A 20,992-nucleotide genomic window follows, 5' to 3' on the forward strand; every position below is an offset into this window, starting at 1 on the left:
GGCGGGTCCTCGGCGGCCTGACAAATTTTGATGTTTCGCCATGAAACAGGAAGTTGCTGTAACTCAGGCATGGAATGTCCAATCTGCCCCAAACTTCATACGTTTGATAAGAGTTCTGTCCTGAACACATGACCATGCTCATATTCAGTTATAGTCATAGCGCCACCTGCTGGCAACAGAAAGTGACATGTTTAACACTGTTATGGACTCCTAATAACATATAAAAAAGTGCCAGCAAGTGCTAAACATGCTAACAACATACTAGAAGCATGCTAAAACATGCTAGCAAACTCTTAGCTAAGTGCTAAAGCATGCTATTATTGCAATTAAATAGGAATTTGCTGTAACTCAGGCATGGAATGTCCAATCTGCCCCAAACTTCACACTTTTGATAAGCGTTCTGTCCTGAACATATCTACATGAGAATATTCAGTTATAGTAATAGCGCCACCTACTGGTAACAGGAAGTGTCATGTTTAACACGTTGATGCCATTCTAGCAACATGTTAAAAATGCCATTGACTTCTAAACATGCTAGAAACATGTTAAAACATACTAGCAATACTTAGCTAAGTGCTAAAGCATGCTAATTCAATGAAACAGGATGTTGTTGTTACTCAAGAAGGCAATGTCCAATCTGCGCCAAACTTCACACTTTTAATAAACGTTCTGTCCTGAACACATGACCATGCTCATATTCAGTTATAGTCATAGCGCCACCTGCTGGCAACAGGAAGTGACATGTTTAACACTGTTATGGACTCCTAATAACATATAAAAAAGTGCCAGCAAGTGCTAAACATGCTAACAACATACTAGAAGCATGCTAAAACATGCTAGCAAACTCTTAGCTAAGTGCTAAAGCATGCTATTATTGCAATTAAATAGGAATTTGCTGTAACTCAGGCATGGAATGTCCAATCTGCCCCAAACTTCACACTTTTGATAAGCGTTCTGTCCTGAACATATCTACATGAGAATATTCAGTTATAGTAATAGCGCCACCTACTGGTAACAGGAAGTGTCATGTTTAACACGTTGATGCCATTCTAGCAACATGTTAAAAATGCCATTGACTTCTAAACATGCTAGAAACATGTTAAAACATACTAGCAATACTTAGCTAAGTGCTAAAGCATGCTAATTCAATGAAACAGGATGTTGTTGTTACTCAAGAAGGCAATGTCCAATCTGCGCCAAACTTCACACTTTTAATAAACGTTCTGTCCTGAACACATGACCATGCTCATATTCAGTTATAGTCATAGCGCCACCTGCTGGCAACAGGAAGTGACATGTTTAACACTGTTATGGACTCCTAATAACATATAAAAAAGTGCCAGCAAGTGCTAAACATGCTAACAACATACTAGAAGCATGCTAAAACATGCTAGCAAACTCTTAGCTAAGTGCTAAAGCATGCTATTATTGCAATTAAATAGGAATTTGCTGTAACTCAGGCATGGAATGTCCAATCTGCCCCAAACTTCACACTTTTGATACGCGTTCTGTCCTGAACATATCTACATGAGAATATTCAGTTATAGTAATAGCGCCACCTGCTGGCAACAGGAAGTGACGTTTAACACTGTTCTTGACTCCTAATAACATATAAAAAAATGCCAGTAGGTGCTAAACATCCTACCAACATACTATAGACATGCTAAAACATACTAGCAAACACTTAGCTAAGTGCTAAAGAATGATATTACTGCAATTAAATATGAATTTGCTGTAACTCAGGCATGGAATGTCCAATCTGCCCCAAACTTCACACTTTTGATAAGCGTTCTGTCCTGAACACATGACCATGCTTATATTCAGTTACAGTCATAGCGCCACCTGCTGGCAACAGGAAGTGACATGTTTAACACTGTTATGGACTCCTAATAACATATAAAAGAGTGCCAGCAAGTGTTAAACATGCTAACAACATACTAGAAACATGCTAAAACATGCTAGCAAACTCTTAGCCAAGTGCTAAAGCATGCTATTATTGCAATTAAATAGGAATTTGCTGTAACTCAGGCATGGAATGTCCAATCTGCCCCAAACTTCACACTTTTGATAAGAGTCATGGCCTGAACACATCTACATGAGAATGTTCAATTATAGTAATAGCGCCACCAACTGGCAACAGGAAGTGACATGTTTAACACGTTGATGCCGTTCTAGCAACATGTTAAAAATGCCATTGAGTTCTAAACATGCTAGAAACATGTTAAAACATGCTAACAATGCTTAGCTAAGTGCTAAAGCATGCTAATTCAATGAAACATGACTTTGTTGTTACTCAAGAAGGCAATGTCCAATTTGCACCAAACTTCACACGTTTGATAAGAGTTCTGTCCTGAACACACATCCAAGCTCATATTCAGTTATAGTCATAACGCCACCTACTGGCAACAGAAACTGACATGGTTAACACAGTAATGCAGTACTAACCACATAATTATTGTGTACTAAGCATGCTAGAAACACACTAAACATGCTAGCAACACTTAGCTGAGTCATGAAGCATGCTATTATCACCATTATACAAAACATTTTGTAACTGACTTTGACATACTCTTACTATATATACCTCCTTAAATGTACATTTCCCAACCATGCTCTGTCTTCCTAAAGCCACCGAGTGTTGATGGCACGGGTGCGAGGGCCCTTTCATCGCTGCTTGCAGCTTTAATTATTATTATTCTTCTTCTTCTTCTTCTTCTCCGCATTGAATTGCATTTTTGAGGGCCTAAACATGCGCGAAAACTCACGAAACTTTGCACACGCGTCAGAACTGGCGAAAATTTACATCTGATAAAGGTTTCAGAATTGGACGGGGCAAAACGGCTCGATAGCGCCACCTATAAAAGTTCAACGGAGTGCGCCTCCCGCAACGTTCCACGTACGTGCACGAAATTCGGTACATACATGTAATGACCTAATACCTACAAAAAAGTCTCTTGGAGCATAGCCCTAAACCCAACAGGAAGTCAGCCATTTTGAACTTCCTCCCAGATTTTTGTGCAGTTTTTGACATTTTCAGGCCTCATACTTTAACGAACTCCTCCTACAGTTTTAATCTGATCATCTTCAAATTTGGTGAGTGTAATCTTAAGGCCTTTGCGACGTTAAATTGCGAAGATCTTGAGTTTTCGTCGAAGGGCGGGTCCTCGGCGGCCTGACAAATTTTGATGTTTCGCCATGAAACAGGAAGTTGCTGTAACTCAGGCATGGAATGTCCAATCTGCCCCAAACTTCATACGTTTGATAAGAGTTCTGTCCTGAACACATGACCATGCTCATATTCAGTTATAGTCATAGCGCCACCTGCTGGCAACAGGAAGTGACATGTTTAACACTGTTATGGACTCCTAATAACATATAAAAAAGTGCCAGCAAGTGCTAAACATGCTAACAACATACTAGAAGCATGCTAAAACATGCTAGCAAACTCTTAGCTAAGTGCTAAAGCATGCTATTATTGCAATTAAATAGGAATTTGCTGTAACTCAGGCATGGAATGTCCAATCTGCCCCAAACTTCACACTTTTGATAAGCGTTCTGTCCTGAACATATCTACATGAGAATATTCAGTTATAGTAATAGCGCCACCTACTGGTAACAGGAAGTGTCATGTTTAACACGTTGATGCCATTCTAGCAACATGTTAAAAATGCCATTGACTTCTAAACATGCTAGAAACATGTTAAAACATACTAGCAATACTTAGCTAAGTGCTAAAGCATGCTAATTCAATGAAACAGGATGTTGTTGTTACTCAAGAAGGCAATGTCCAATCTGCGCCAAACTTCACACTTTTAATAAACGTTCTGTCCTGAACACATGACCATGCTCATATTCAGTTATAGTCATAGCGCCACCTGCTGGCAACAGGAAGTGACATGTTTAACACTGTTATGGACTCCTAATAACATATAAAAAAGTGCCAGCAAGTGCTAAACATGCTAACAACATACTAGAAGCATGCTAAAACATGCTAGCAAACTCTTAGCTAAGTGCTAAAGCATGCTATTATTGCAATTAAATAGGAATTTGCTGTAACTCAGGCATGGAATGTCCAATCTGCCCCAAACTTCACACTTTTGATAAGCGTTCTGTCCTGAACATATCTACATGAGAATATTCAGTTATAGTAATAGCGCCACCTACTGGTAACAGGAAGTGTCATGTTTAACACGTTGATGCCATTCTAGCAACATGTTAAAAATGCCATTGACTTCTAAACATGCTAGAAACATGTTAAAACATACTAGCAATACTTAGCTAAGTGCTAAAGCATGCTAATTCAATGAAACAGGACTTTGTTGTTACTCAAGAAGGCAATGTACAATCTACCCCAAACGTCACACGTTTGATAAGAGTTATCTCTTGAACACATGTCCATGCTCATATTTAGTTATAGTCATAGCGCCACCTGCTGGCAACAGGAAGTGACGTTTAACACTGTTCTTGACTCCTAATAACATATAAAAAAATGCCAGTAGGTGCTAAACATCCTACCAACATACTATAGACATGCTAAAACATACTAGCAAACACTTAGCTAAGTGCTAAAGAATGATATTACTGCAATTAAATATGAATTTGCTGTAACTCAGGCATGGAATGTCCAATCTGCCCCAAACTTCACACTTTTGATAAGCGTTCTGTCCTGAACACATGACCATGCTTATATTCAGTTACAGTCATAGCGCCACCTGCTGGCAACAGGAAGTGACATGTTTAACACTGTTATGGACTCCTAATAACATATAAAAAAGTGCCAGCAAGTGTTAAACATGCTAACAACATACTAGAAACATGCTAAAACATGCTAGCAAACTCTTAGCCAAGTGCTAAAGCATGCTATTATTGCAATTAAATAGGAATTTGCTGTAACTCAGGCATGGAATGTCCAATCTGCCCCAAACTTCACACTTTTGATAAGAGTCATGGCCTGAACACATCTACATGAGAATGTTCAATTATAGTAATAGCGCCACCAACTGGCAACAGGAAGTGACATGTTTAACACGTTGATGCCGTTCTAGCAACATGTTAAAAATGCCATTGAGTTCTAAACATGCTAGAAACATGTTAAAACATGCTAACAATGCTTAGCTAAGTGCTAAAGCATGCTAATTCAATGAAACATGACTTTGTTGTTACTCAAGAAGGCAATGTCCAATTTGCACCAAACTTCACACGTTTGATAAGAGTTCTGTCCTGAACACACATCCAAGCTCATATTCAGTTATAGTCATAACGCCACCTACTGGCAACAGAAACTGACATGGTTAACACAGTAATGCAGTACTAACCACATAATTATTGTGTACTAAGCATGCTAGAAACACACTAAACATGCTAGCAACACTTAGCTGAGTCATGAAGCATGCTATTATCACCATTATACAAAACATTTTGTAACTGACTTTGACATACTCTTACTATATATACCTCCTTAAATGTACATTTCCCAACCATGCTCTGTCTTCCTAAAGCCACCGAGTGTTGATGGCACGGGTGCGAGGGCCCTTTCATCGCTGCTTGCAGCTTTAATTATTATTATTATTATTCTTCTTCTTCTTCTTCTTCTCCGCATTGAATTGCATTTTTGAGGGCCTAAACATGCTCGAAAACTCACGAAACTTTGCACACGCGTCAGAACTGGCGAAAATTTACATCTGATATAGGTTTAAGAATTGGACGGGGCAAAATGGCTCGATAGCGCCACCTATAAAAGTTCAACGGAGTGCGCCTCCCGCAACGTTCCACGTACGTGCACGAAATTCGGTACATACGTGTAATGACCTAATACCTACAAAAAAGTCTCTTGAAGCATAGCCCTAAACACAACAGGAAGTCAGCCATTTTGAACTTCCTCTCAGATTTTTGTGCAGTTTTTGCCATTTTCAGGCCTCGTACTTTAACGAACTCCTCCTACAGTTTTAATCTGATCATCTTCAAATTTGGTGAGTGTAATCTTAAGGCCTTTGCGACGTTAAATTGCGAAGATCTTGAGTTTTCGTCAAAGGGCGGGTCCTCGGCGGCCTGACAAATTTCGATGTTTCGCCATGAAACAGGAAGTTGCTGTAACTCAGGCATGGAATGTCCAATCTGCCCCAAACTTCACACTTTTGATAAGCATTCTGTCCTGAACACATGACCATGCTCATATTCAGTTACAGTCATAGCGCCACCTGCTGGCAACAGGAAGTGACATGTTTAACACTGTTATGGACTCCTAATAACATATAAAAAAGTGCCAGCAAGTGCTAAACATGCTAACAACATACTAGAAGCATGCTAAAACATGCTAGCAAACTCTTAGCTAAGTGCTAAAGCATGCTATTATTGCAATTAAATAGGAATTTGCTGTAACCCAGGCATGGAATGTCCAATCTGCCCCAAACTTCACACGTTTGATAAGAATCATGGCCTGAACACATGTCTATGCTCAAATTCAGTTATAGTAATAGCGCCACCTACTGGTAACAGGAAGTGTCATGTTTAACACGTTGATGCCATTCTAGCAACATGTTAAAAATGCCATTGAGTTCTAAACATGTTAGAAACATATTAAAACATGCTAGCAATACTTAGCTAAGTGCTAAAGCATGCTAATTCAATGAAACAGGACTTTGTTGTTACTCAAGAAGGCAATGTACAATCTACCCCAAACTTCACACGTTTGATAAGAGTTATCTCTTGAACACATGTCCATGCTCATATTTAGTTATAGTCATAGCGCCACCTGCTGGCAACAGGAAGGGATGTTTAACACTGTTCTTGACTCCTAATAACATATAAAAAAATGCCAGTAGGTGCTAAACATCCTACCAACATACTAGAGACATGCTAAAACATACTAGCAAACACTTAGCTAAGTGCTAAAGAATGATATTACTGCAATTAAATATGAATTTGCTGTAACTCAGGCATGGAATGTCCAATCTGCCCCAAACTTCACACTTTTGATAAGCGTTCTGTCCTGAACACATGACCATGCTTATATTCAGTTACAGACATAGCGCCACCTGCTGGCAACAGGAAGTGACATGTTTAACACTGTTATGGACTCCTAATAACATATAAAAAAGTGCCAGCAAGTTTTAAACATGCTAACAACATATTATAAACATGCTAAAACATGCTAGCAAACTCTTAGCTAAGTGCTAAAGCATGCTATTATTGCAATTAAATAGGAATTTGCTGTAACTCAGGCATGGAATGTCCAATCTGCCCCAAACTTCACACTTTTGATAAGAGTCATGGCCTGAATACATCTACATGAGAATGTTCATTTATAGTAATAGCGCCACCTACTGGCAACAGGAAGTGACATGTTTAACACGTTGATGCCGTTCTAGCAACATGTTAAAAATGCCATTGAGTTCTAAACATGCTAGAAACATGTTAAAACATGCTAACAATGCTTAGCTAAGTGCTAAAGAATGCTAATTCAATGAAACATGACTTTTTTGTTACTCAAGAAGGCAATTTCCAATTTGCACCAAACTTCACACGTTTGATAAGAGTTCTGTCCTGAACACACATCCATGCTCATATTCAGCAATAGTCATAACGCCACCTATTGGCAACAGAAACTGACATGGTTAACACAGTAATGCAGTACTAACCACATAATTATTGTGTACTAAGCATGCTAGAAACAGACTAAACATGCTAGCAACACTTAGCTGAGTCATGAAGCATGCTATTATCACCATTATACAAAACATTTTGTTACTAACTTTGACATACTCTTACTATATATACCTCCTTAAATGTACATTTCCCAACCATGCTCTGTCTTCCTAAAGCCACCGAGTGTTGATGGCACGGGTGCGAGGGCCCTTTCATCGCTGCTTGCAGCTTTAATTAGGGCCCGAGCACCGATGGTGTGAGGACCCTCTTGGAATTGCTCTGTTTATTATTATTATTATTATTATTCTTCTTCTTCTTCTTCTCCGCATTTAATTGCATTTTTGAGGGCCTAAACATGCTCGAAAACTCACGAAACTTTGCACACGCGTCAGAACTGGCGAAAATTTACATCTGATATAGGTTTCAGAATTGGACGGGGCAAAATGGCTCGATAGCGCCACCTATAAAAGTTCAACGGAGTGCGCCTCCCGCAACGTTCCACGTACGTGCACGAAATTCGGTACATACATGTAATGACCTAATACCCACAAAAAAGTCTCTTGGAGCATAGCCCTAAACACAACAGGAAGTCAGCCATTTTGAACTTCCTCTCAGATTTTTGTGCAGTTTTTGCCATTTTCAGGCCTCGTACTTTAACGAACTCCTCCTACAGTTTTAATCTGATCATCTTCAAATTTGGTGAGTGTAATCTTAAGGCCTTTGCGACGTTAAATTGCGAAGATCTTGAGTTTTCGTCAAAGGGCGGGTCCTCGGCGGCCTGACAAATTTCGATGTTTCGCCATGAAACAGGAAGTTGCTGTAACTCAGGCATGGAATGTCCAATCTGCCCCAAACTTCACACTTTTGATAAGCGTTCTGTCCTGAACACATGACCATGCTCATATTCAGTTACAGTCATAGCGCCACCTGCTGGCAACAGGAAGTGACATGTTTAACACTGTTATGGACTCCTAATAACATATAAAAAAGTGCCAGCAAGTGCTAAACATGCTAACAACATAATAGAAGCATGCTAAAACATGCTAGCAAACTCTTAGCTAAGTGCTAAAGCATGCTATGATTGCAATTAAATAGGAATTTGCTGTAACTCAGGCATGGAATGTCCAATCTGCCCCAAACTTCACACTTTTGATAAGCGTTCTGTCCTGAACACATCTACATGAGAAAATTCAGTTATAGTAATAGCGCCACCTACTGGCAACAGGAAGTGTCATGTTTAACACGTTGATGCCATTCTAGCAACATGTTAAAAATGCCATTGACTTCTAAACATGCTAGAAACATGTTAAAACATGCTAGCAATACTTAGCTAAGTGCTAAAGCATGCTAATTCAATGAAACAGGATGTTGTTGTTACTCAAGAAGGCAATGTCCAATCTGCGCCAAACTTCACACGTTTGATAAGAGTTATCTCTTGAACACATGTCCATGCTCATATTTAGTTATAGTCATAGCGCCACCTGCTGGCAACAGGAAGTGACGTTTAACACTGTTATGGACTCCTAATAACATATAAAAAAGTGCCAGCAAGTGTTAAACATGCTAACAACATACTAGAAACATGCTAAAACATGCTAGCAAACACTTAGCTAAGTGCTAAAGCATGCTATTGCTGCAATTAAATAGGAATTTGCTGTAACACAGGCATGGAATGTCCAATCTGCCTCAAACTTCACACGTTTGATAAGAGTCATGGCCTGAACACATCTACATGAGAATATTCAGTTATAGTAATAGCGCCACCTGCTGTCAACAGGAAGTGACATGTTTAACACTGTTGTGGTCTCCTAATAACATATAAAAAAGAGCCAGCAAGTGCTAAACAGGTTAGCAACATACTAGAAACATGCTAGCAAACACTTAGCTAAGTGCTAAAGCATGCTATCACTGCAATTAAATAGGAATTTGCTGTAACCCAGGCATGGAATGTCCAATCTGCCCCAAACTTCACACGTTTGATAAGAATCATGGCCTGAACACATGTCTATGCTCAAATTCAGTTATAGTAATAGCACCACCTACTGGCAACAGGAAGTGACATGTTTAACACGTTGATGCCGTTCTAGCAACATGTTAAAAATGCCATTGACTTCTAAACATGCTAGAAACATGTTAAAACATGCTAGCAATACTTAGCTAAGTGCTAAAGCATGCTAATTCAATGAAACAGGACTTTGTTGTTACTCAAGAAGGCAATGTACAATCTACCCCAAACTTCACACGTTTGATAAGAGTTATCTCTTGAACACATGTCCATGCTCATATTTAGTTATAGTCATAGCGCCACCTGCTGGCAACAGGAAGTGACGTTTAACACTGTTCTTGACTCCTAATAACATATAAAAAAAAATGCCAGTAGGTGCTAAACATCCTTCCAACATACTAGAGACATGCTAAAACATACTAGCAAACACTTAGCTAAGTGCTAAAGAATGATATTACTGCAATTAAATATGAAGTTGCTGTAACTCAGGCATGGAATGTCCAATCTGCCCCAAACTTCACACTTTTGATAAGCGTTCTGTCCTGAACACATGACCATGCTTATATTCAGTTACAGTCATAGCGCCACCTGCTGGCAACAGGAAGTGACATGTTTAACACTGTTATGGACTCCTAATAAAATATAAAAAAGTGCCAGCAAGTGTTAAACATGCTAACAACATACTAGAAACATGCTAAAACATGCTAGCAAACTCTTAGCTAAGTGCTAAAGCATGCTATTATTGCAATTAAATAGGAATGTGCTGTAACTCAGGCATGGAATGTCCAATCTGCCCCAAACTTCACACTTTTGATAAGAGTCATGGCCTGAATACATCTACATGAGAATGTTCATTTATAGTAATAGCGCCACCTACTGGCAACAGGAAGTGACATGTTTAACACGTTGATGCCGTTCTAGCAACATGTTAAAAATGCCATTGACTTCTAAACATGCTAGAAACATGCTAAAACATGCTAACAATGCTTAGCTAAGTGCTAAAGAATGCTAATTCAATGAAACATGACTTTTTTGTTACTCAAGAAGGCAATTTCCAATTTGCACCAAACTTCACACGTTTAATAAGAGTTCTGTCCTGAACACACATCCATGCTCATATTCAGCTATAGTCATAACGCCACCTACTGGCAACAGAAACTGACATGGTTAACACAGTAATGCAGTACTAACCACATAATTATTGTGTACTAAGCATGCTAGAAACAGACTAAACATGCTAGCAACACTTAGCTGAGTCATGAAGCATGCTATTATCACCATTATACAAAACATTTTGTTACTAACTTTAACATACTCGTACTATATATACCTCCTTAAATGTACATTTCCCAACCATGCTCTGTCTTCCTAAAGCCACCGAGTGTTGATGGCACGGGTGCGAGGGCCCTTTCATCGCTGCTTGCAGCTTTAATTAGGGCCCGAGCACCGATGGTGTGAGGACCCTCTTGGAATTGCTCTGTTTATTATTATTATTATTATTATTATTATTCTTCTTCTCCGCATTGAATTGCATTTTTGAGGGCCTAAACATGCTCGAAAACTCACGAAACTTTGCACACGCGTCAGAACTGGCGAAAATTTACATCTGATATAGGTTTCAGAATTGGACGGGGCAAAATGGCTCGATAGCGCCACCTATAAAAGTTCAACGGAGTGCGCCTCCCGCATCGTTCCACGTACGTGCACGAAATTCGGTACATACATGTAATTACCTAATACCTACAAAAAAGTCTCTTGGAGCGTAGCCCTAAACACAACAGGAAGTCAGCCATTTTGAACTTCCTCTCAGATTTTTGTGCAGTTTTTGCCATTTTCAGGCCTCGTACTTTAACGAACTCCTCCTACAGTTTTAATCTGATCATCTTCAAATTTGGTGAGTGTAATCTTCAGGCCTTTGCGACGTTAAATTGCGAAGATCTTGAGTTTTCGTCGAAGTGCGGGTCCTCGGCGGCCTGACAAATTTCGATGTTTCGCCATGAAACAGGAAGTTGCTGTAACTCAGGCATGGAATGTCCAATCTGCCCCAAACTTCACACTTTTGATAAGAGTTCTGTCCTGAACACATGACCATGCTCATATTCAGTTATAGTCATAGCGCCACCTGCTGGCAACAGGAAGTGACATGTTTAACACTGTTATGGACTCCTAATAACATATAAAAAAGTGCCAGCAAGTGCTAAACATGCTAACAACATACTAGAAGCATGCTAAAACATGCTAGCAAACTCTTAGCTAAGTGCTAAAGCATGCTATTATTGCAATTAAATAGGAATTTGCTGTAACTCAGGCATGGAATGTCCAATCTGCCCCAAACTTCACACTTTTGATAAGCGTTCTGTCCTGAACACATCTACATGAGAATATTCAGTTATAGTAATAGCGCCACCTACTGGTAACAGGAAGTGTCATGTTTAACACGTTGATGCCATTCTAGCAACATGTTAAAAATGCCATTGACTTCTAAACATGCTAGAAACATGTTAAAACATGCTAGCAATACTTAGCTAAGTGCTAAAGCATGCTAATTCAATGAAACAGGATGTTGTTGTTACTCAAGAAGGCAATGTCCAATCTGCACCAAACTTCACACTTTTGATAAGCGTTCTGTCCTGAACACATGACCATGCTTATATTCAGTTACAGTCATAGCGCCACCTGCTGGCAACAGGAAGTGACATGTTTAACACTGTTATGGACTCCTGATAACATATAAAAAAGTGCCAGCAAGTGCTAAACATGCTAACAACATGCTAGAAACATATTAGCAAACACTTAGCTAAGTGCTAAAGCATGCTATTGCTGCAATTAAATATGAATTTGCTGTAACACAGGCATGGAATGTCCAATCTGCCCCAAACTTAATATGTAACATGCAAGAAACATGCTAGCAACACATAGCTAAGTTCTAAAGCATGCTAGAAATGCTAAAGGAAGTTGTTGTAACTTAGGCATACAATGTCCAATCTACCCCAAACTTCACACGTTTGATAATAGTTATCTCCTGAACACAAGTCCATGCTCATATTCAGATATAGTCATAGCGCCGCCTGCTGGCAACAGGAAGTGACGTTTAACACTATTCTGGACTCCTAATAACATATAAAAAAATGCCAGTAGGTGCTAAACATCCTACCAACATACTAGAGACATGCTGAAACATACTAGCAAACACTTAGCTAAGTGCTAAAGAATGATATTACTGCAATTAAATATGAATTTGCTGTAACTCAGGCATGGAATGTCCAATCTGCCCCAAACTTCACACTTTTGATAAGCGTTCTGTCCTGAACACATGACCATGCTTATATTCAGTTACAGTCATAGCGCCACCTGCTGGCAACAGGAAGTGACATGTTTAACACTGTTATGGACTCCTAATAACATATAAAAAAGTGCCAGCAAGTGTTAAACATGCTAACAACATACTAGAAACATGCTAAAACATGCTAGCAAACTCTTAGCTAAGTGCTAACGCATGCTATTATTGCAATTAAATAGGAATTTGCTGTAACTCAGGCATGGAATGTCCAATCTGCCCCAAACTTCACACTTTTGATAAGAGTCATGGCCTGAACACATCTACATGAGAATGTTCAGTTATAGTAATAGCGCCACCTACTGGCAACAGGAAGTGACATGTTTAACACGTTGATGCCGTTCTAGCAACATGTTAAAAATGCCATTGAGTTCTAAACATGCTAGAAACATGTTAAAACATGCTAACAATGCTTAGGTACGTGCTAAAGAATGCTAATTCAATGAAACATGACTTTGTTGTTACTCAAGAAGGCAATGTCCAATTTGCACCAAACTTCACACGTTTGATAAGAGTTCTGTCCTGAACACACATCCATGCTCATATTCAGTTATAGTCATAACGCAACCTACTGGCAACAGAAACTGACATGGTTAACACAGTAATGCAGTACTAACCACATAATAATTGTGTACTAAGCATGCTAGAAACAGACTAAACATGCTAGCAACACTTAGCTGAGTCATGAAGCATGCTATTATCACCATTATACAAAACATTTTGTAACTGACTTTGACATACTCTTACTATATATACCTCCTTAAATGTACATTTCCCAACCATGCTCTGTCTTCCTAAAGCCACCGAGTGTTGATGGCATGGGTGCGAGGGCCCTTTCATCGCTGCTTGCAGCTTTAATTATTAGGGCCCGAGCACCGATGGTGTGAGGACCCTCTTGGAATTGCTCTGTTTATTATTATTATTATTATTATTATTCTTCTTCTCCGCATTGAATTGCATTTTTGAGGGCCTAAACATGCGCGAAAACTCACGAAACTTTGCACACGCGTCAGAACTGGCGAAAATTTACATCTGATATAGGTTTCAGAATTGGACGGGGCAAAACGGCTCGATAGCGCCACCTATAAAAGTTCAACGGAGTACGCCTCCCGCAACGTTCCACGTACGTGCACGAAATTCGGTACATACATGTAATGACCTAATGCCTACAAAAAAGTCTCTTGGAGCATAGCCCTAAACCCAACAGGAAGTCAGCCATTTTGAACTTCCTCCCAGATTTTTGTGCAGTTTTTGACATTTTCAGGCCTCATACTTTAACAAACTCCTCCTACAGTTTTAATCTGATCATCTTCAAATTTGGTGAGTGTAATCTTAAGGCCTTTGCGACGTTAAATTGCGAAGATCTTGAGTTTTCGTCGAAGGGCGGGTCCTCGGCGGCCTGACAAATTTTGATGTTTCGCCATGAAACAGGAAGTTGCTGTAACTCAGGCATGGAATGTCCAATCTGCCCCAAACTTCATACGTTTGATAAGAGTTCTGTCCTGAACACATGACCATGCTCATATTCAGTTATAGTCATAGCGCCACCTGCTGGCAACAGGAAGTGACATGTTTAACACTGTTATGGACTCCTAATAACATATAAAAAAGTGCCAGCAAGTGCTAAACATGCTAACAACATACTAGAAGCATGCTAAAACATGCTAGCAAACTCTTAGCTAAGTGCTAAAGCATGCTATTATTGCAATTAAATAGGAATTTGCTGTAACTCAGGCATGGAATGTCCAATCTGCCCCAAACTTCACACTTTTGATAAGCGTTCTGTCCTGAACATATCTACATGAGAATATTCAGTTATAGTAATAGCGCCACCTACTGGTAACAGGAAGTGTCATGTTTAACACGTTGATGCCATTCTAGCAACATGTTAAAAATGCCATTGACTTCTAAACATGCTAGAAACATGTTAAAACATACTAGCAATACTTAGCTAAGTGCTAAAGCATGCTAATTCAATGAAACAGGATGTTGTTGTTACTCAAGAAGGCAATGTCCAATCTGCGCCAAACTTCACACTTTTAATAAACGTTCTGTCCTGAACACATGACCATGCTCATATTCAGTTATAGTCATAGCGCCACCTGCTGGCAACAGGAAGTGACATGTTTAACACTGTTATGGACTCCTAATAACATATAAAAAAGTGCCAGCAAGTGCTAAACATGCTAACAACATACTAGAAGCATGCTAAAACATGCTAGCAAACTCTTAGCTAAGTGCTAAAGCATGCTATTATTGCAATTAAATAGGAATTTGCTGTAACTCAGGCATGGAATGTCCAATCTGCCCCAAACTTCACACTTTTGATAAGCGTTCTGTCCTGAACATATCTACATGAGAATATTCAGTTATAGTAATAGCGCCACCTACTGGTAACAGGAAGTGTCATGTTTAACACGTTGATGCCATTCTAGCAACATGTTAAAAATGCCATTGACTTCTAAACATGCTAGAAACATGTTAAAACATACTAGCAATACTTAGCTAAGTGCTAAAGCATGCTAATTCAATGAAACAGGACTTTGTTGTTACTCAAGAAGGCAATGTACAATCTACCCCAAACGTCACACGTTTGATAAGAGTTATCTCTTGAACACATGTCCATGCTCATATTTAGTTATAGTCATAGCGCCACCTGCTGGCAACAGGAAGTGACGTTTAACACTGTTCTTGACTCCTAATAACATATAAAAAAATGCCAGTAGGTGCTAAACATCCTACCAACATACTATAGACATGCTAAAACATACTAGCAAACACTTAGCTAAGTGCTAAAGAATGATATTACTGCAATTAAATATGAATTTGCTGTAACTCAGGCATGGAATGTCCAATCTGCCCCAAACTTCACACTTTTGATAAGCGTTCTGTCCTGAACACATGACCATGCTTATATTCAGTTACAGTCATAGCGCCACCTGCTGGCAACAGGAAGTGACATGTTTAACACTGTTATGGACTCCTAATAACATATAAAAAAGTGCCAGCAAGTGTTAAACATGCTAACAACATACTAGAAACATGCTAAAACATGCTAGCAAACTCTTAGCCAAGTGCTAAAGCATGCTATTATTGCAATTAAATAGGAATTTGCTGTAACTCAGGCATGGAATGTCCAATCTGCCCCAAACTTCACACTTTTGATAAGCGTTCTGTCCTGAACATATCTACATGAGAATATTCAGTTATAGTAATAGCGCCACCTACTGGTAACAGGAAGTGTCATGTTTAACACGTTGATGCCATTCTAGCAACATGTTAAAAATGCCATTGACTTCTAAACATGCTAGAAACATGTTAAAACATACTAGCAATACTTAGCTAAGTGCTAAAGCATGCTAATTCAATGAAACAGGACTTTGTTGTTACTCAAGAAGGCAATGTACAATCTACCCCAAACGTCACACGTTTGATAAGAGTTATCTCTTGAACACATGTCCATGCTCATATTTAGTTATAGTCATAGCGCCACCTGCTGGCAACAGGAAGTGACGTTTAACACTGTTCTTGACTCCTAATAACATATAAAAAAATGCCAGTAGGTGCTAAACATCCTACCAACATACTATAGACATGCTAAAACATACTAGCAAACACTTAGCTAAGTGCTAAAGAATGATATTACTGCAATTAAATATGAATTTGCTGTAACTCAGGCATGGAATGTCCAATCTGCCCCAAACTTCACACTTTTGATAAGCGTTCTGTCCTGAACACATGACCATGCTTATATTCAGTTACAGTCATAGCGCCACCTGCTGGCAACAGGAAGTGACATGTTTAACACTGTTATGGACTCCTAATAACATATAAAAAAGTGCCAGCAAGTGTTAAACATGCTAACAACATACTAGAAACATGCTAAAACATGCTAGCAAACTCTTAGCCAAGTGCTAAAGCATGCTATTATTGCAATTAAATAGGAATTTGCTGTAACTCAGGCATGGAATGTCCAATCTGCCCCAAACTTCACACTTTTGATAAGAGTCATGGCCTGAACACATCTACATGAGAATGTTCAATTATAGTAATAGCGCCACCAACTGGCAACAGGAAGTGACATGTTTAACACGTTGATGCCGTTCTAGCAACATGTTAAAAATGCCATTGAGTTCTAAACATGCTAGAAACATGTTAAAACATGCTAACAATGCTTAGCTAAGTGCTAAAGCATGCTAATTCAATGAAACATGACTTTGTTGTTACTCAAGAAGGCAATGTCCAATTTGCACCAAACTTCACACGTTTGATAAGAGTTCTGTCCTGAACACACATCCAAGCTCATATTCAGTTATAGTCATAACGCCACCTACTGGCAACAGAAACTGACATGGTTAACACAGTAATGCAGTACTAACCACATAATTATTGTGTACTAAGCATGCTAGAAACACACTAAACATGCTAGCAACACTTAGCTGAGTCATGAAGCATGCTATTATCACCATTATACAAAACATTTTGTAACTGACTTTGACATACTCTTACTATATATACCTCCTTAAATGTACATTTCCCAACCATGCTCTGTCTTCCTAAAGCCACCGAGTGTTGATGGCACGGGTGCGAGGGCCCTTTCATCGCTGCTTGCAGCTTTAATTATTATTATTATTATTATTATTATTCTTCTTCTCCGCATTGAATTGCATTTTTGAGGGCCTAAACATGCTCGAAAACTCACGAAACTTTGCACACGCGTCAGAACTGGCGAAAATTTACATCTGATATAGGTTTCAGAATTGGACGGGGCAAAATGGCTCGATAGCGCCACCTATAAAAGTTCAACGGAGTGCGCCTCCCGCATCGTTCCACGTACGTGCACGAAATTCGGTACATACATGTAATTACCTAATACCTACAAAAAAGTCTCTTGGAGCGTAGCCCTAAACACAACAGGAAGTCAGCCATTTTGAACTTCCTCTCAGATTTTTGTGCAGTTTTTGCCATTTTCAGGCCTCGTACTTTAACGAACTCCTCCTACAGTTTTAATCTGATCATCTTCAAATTTGGTGAGTGTAATCTTCAGGCCTTTGCGACGTTAAATTGCGAAGATCTTGAGTTTTCGTCGAAGTGCGGGTCCTCGGCGGCCTGACAAATTTCGATGTTTCGCCATGAAACAGGAAGTTGCTGTAACTCAGGCATGGAATGTCCAATCTGCCCCAAACTTCACACTTTTGATAAGAGTTCTGTCCTGAACACATGACCATGCTCATATTCAGTTATAGTCATAGCGCCACCTGCTGGCAACAGGAAGTGACATGTTTAACACTGTTATGGACTCCTAATAACATATAAAAAAGTGCCAGCAAGTGCTAAACATGCTAACAACATACTAGAAGCATGCTAAAACATGCTAGCAAACTCTTAGCTAAGTGCTAAAGCATGCTATTATTGCAATTAAATAGGAATTTGCTGTAACTCAGGCATGGAATGTCCAATCTGCCCCAAACTTCACACTTTTGATAAGCGTTCTGTCCTGAACACATCTACATGAGAATATTCAGTTATAGTAATAGCGCCACCTACTGGTAACAGGAAGTGTCATGTTTAACACGTTGATGCCATTCTAGCAACATGTTAAAAATGCCATTGACTTCTAAACATGCTAGAAACATGTTAAAACATGCTAGCAATACTTAGCTAAGTGCTAAAGCATGCTAATTCAATGAAACAGGATGTTGTTGTTACTCAAGAAGGCAATGTCCAATCTGCACCAAACTTCACACTTTTGATAAGCGTTCTGTCCTGAACACATGACCATGCTTATATTCAGTTACAGTCATAGCGCCACCTGCTGGCAACAGGAAGTGACATGTTTAACACTGTTATGGACTCCTAATAACATATAAAAAAGTGCCAGCAAGTGTTAAACATGCTAACAACATACTACAAACATGCTAAAACATGCTAGCAAACTCTTAGCTAAGTGCTAAAGCATGCTATTATTGCAATTAAATAGGAATTTGCTGTAACTCAGGCATGGAATGTCCAATCTGCCCCAAACTTCACACGTTTGATAAGAATCATGGCCTGAACACATGTCTATGCTCAAATTTAGTTATAGTAATAGCGCCACCTACTGGCACCAGGAAGTGACATGTTTAACACGTTGATGCCGTTCTAGCAACATGTTAAAAATGCCATTGAGTTCTAAACATGCTAGAAACATGTTAAAACATGCTAGCAATACTTAGCTAAATGCTAAAGCATGCTAATTCAATGAAACAGGACTTTGTTGTTACTCAAGAAGGCAATGTACAATCTACCCCAAACTTCACACGTTTGATAAGAGTTATCTCTTGAACACATGTCCATGCTCATATTTAGTTATAGTCATAGCGCCACCTGCTGGCAACAGGAAGTGACGTTTAACACTGTTCTTGACTCCTAATAACATATAAAAAAATGCCAGTAGGTGCTAAACATCCTACCAACATACTAGAGACATGCTGAAACATACTAGCAAACACTTAGCTAAGTGCTAAAGAATGATATTACTGCAATTAAATATGAATTTGCTGTAACTCAGGCATGGAATGTCCAATCTGCCCCAAACTTCACACTTTTGATAAGCGTTCTGTCCTGAACACATGACCATGCTTATATTCAGTTACAGTCATAGCGCCACCTGCTGGCAACAGGAAGTGACATGTTTAACACTGTTATGGACTCCTAATAACATATAAAAAAGTGCCAGCAAGTGTTAAACATGCTAACAACATACTAGAAACATGCTAAAACATGCTAGCAAACTCTTAGCTAAGTGCTAACGCATGCTATTATTGCAATTAAATAGGAATTTGCTGTAACTCAGGCATGGAATGTCCAATCTGCCCCAAACTTCACACTTTTGATAAGAGTCATGGCCTGAACACATCTACATGAGAATGTTCAGTTATAGTAATAGCGCCACCTACTGGCAACAGGAAGTGACATGTTTAACACGTTGATGCCGTTCTAGCAACATGTTAAAAATGCCATTGAGTTCTAAACATGCTAGAAACATGTTAAAACATGCTAACAATGCTTAGGTACGTGCTAAAGAATGCTAATTCAATGAAACATGACTTTGTTGTTACTCAAGAAGGCAATGTCCAATTTGCACCAAACTTCACACGTTTGATAAGAGTTCTGTCCTGAACACACATCCATGCTCATATTCAGTTATAGTCATAACGCAACCTACTGGCAACAGAAACTGACATGGTTAACACAGTAATGCAGTACTAACCACATAATAATTGTGTACTAAGCATGCTAGAAACAGACTAAACATGCTAGCAACACTTAGCTGAGTCATGAAGCATGCTATTATCACCATTATACAAAACATTTTGTAACTGACTTTGACATACTCTTACTATATATACCTCCTTAAATGTACATTTCCCAACCATGCTCTGTCTTCCTAAAGCCACCGAGTGTTGATGGCATGGGTGCGAGGGCCCTTTCATCGCTGCTTGCAGCTTTAATTATTATTCTTCTTCTTCTTCTTCTTCTCCGCATTGAATTGCATTTTTGAGGGCCTAAACATGCTCGAAAACTTACGAAACTTTGCACACGCGTCAGAACTGGCGAAAATTTACATCTGATATAGGTTTCAGAATTGGACGGGGCAAAATGGCTCGATAGCGCCACCTATAAAAGTTCAACGGAGTGCGCCTCCCGCAACGTTCCACGTACGTGCACGAAATTCGGTACATACATGTAATGACCTAATACCTACAAAAAAGTCTCTTGGAGCATAGCCCTAAACACAACAGGAAGTCAGCCATTTTGAACTTCCTCTCAGATTTTTGTGCACTTTTTGCCATTTTCAGGCCTCGTACTTTAACGAACTCCTCCTACAGTTTTAATCTGATCATCTTCAAATTTGGTGAGTGTAATCTTAAGGCCTTTGCGACGTTAAATTGCGAAGATCTTGAGTTTTCGTCAAAGGGCGGGTCCTCGGCGGCCTGACAAATTTCGATGTTTCGCCATGAAAC

The sequence above is a fragment of the Scardinius erythrophthalmus genome, assembly GCF_964197995.2.
Source record: "Scardinius erythrophthalmus genome assembly, chromosome: 2".
NCBI lineage: Eukaryota > Metazoa > Chordata > Actinopteri > Cypriniformes > Leuciscidae > Scardinius > Scardinius erythrophthalmus.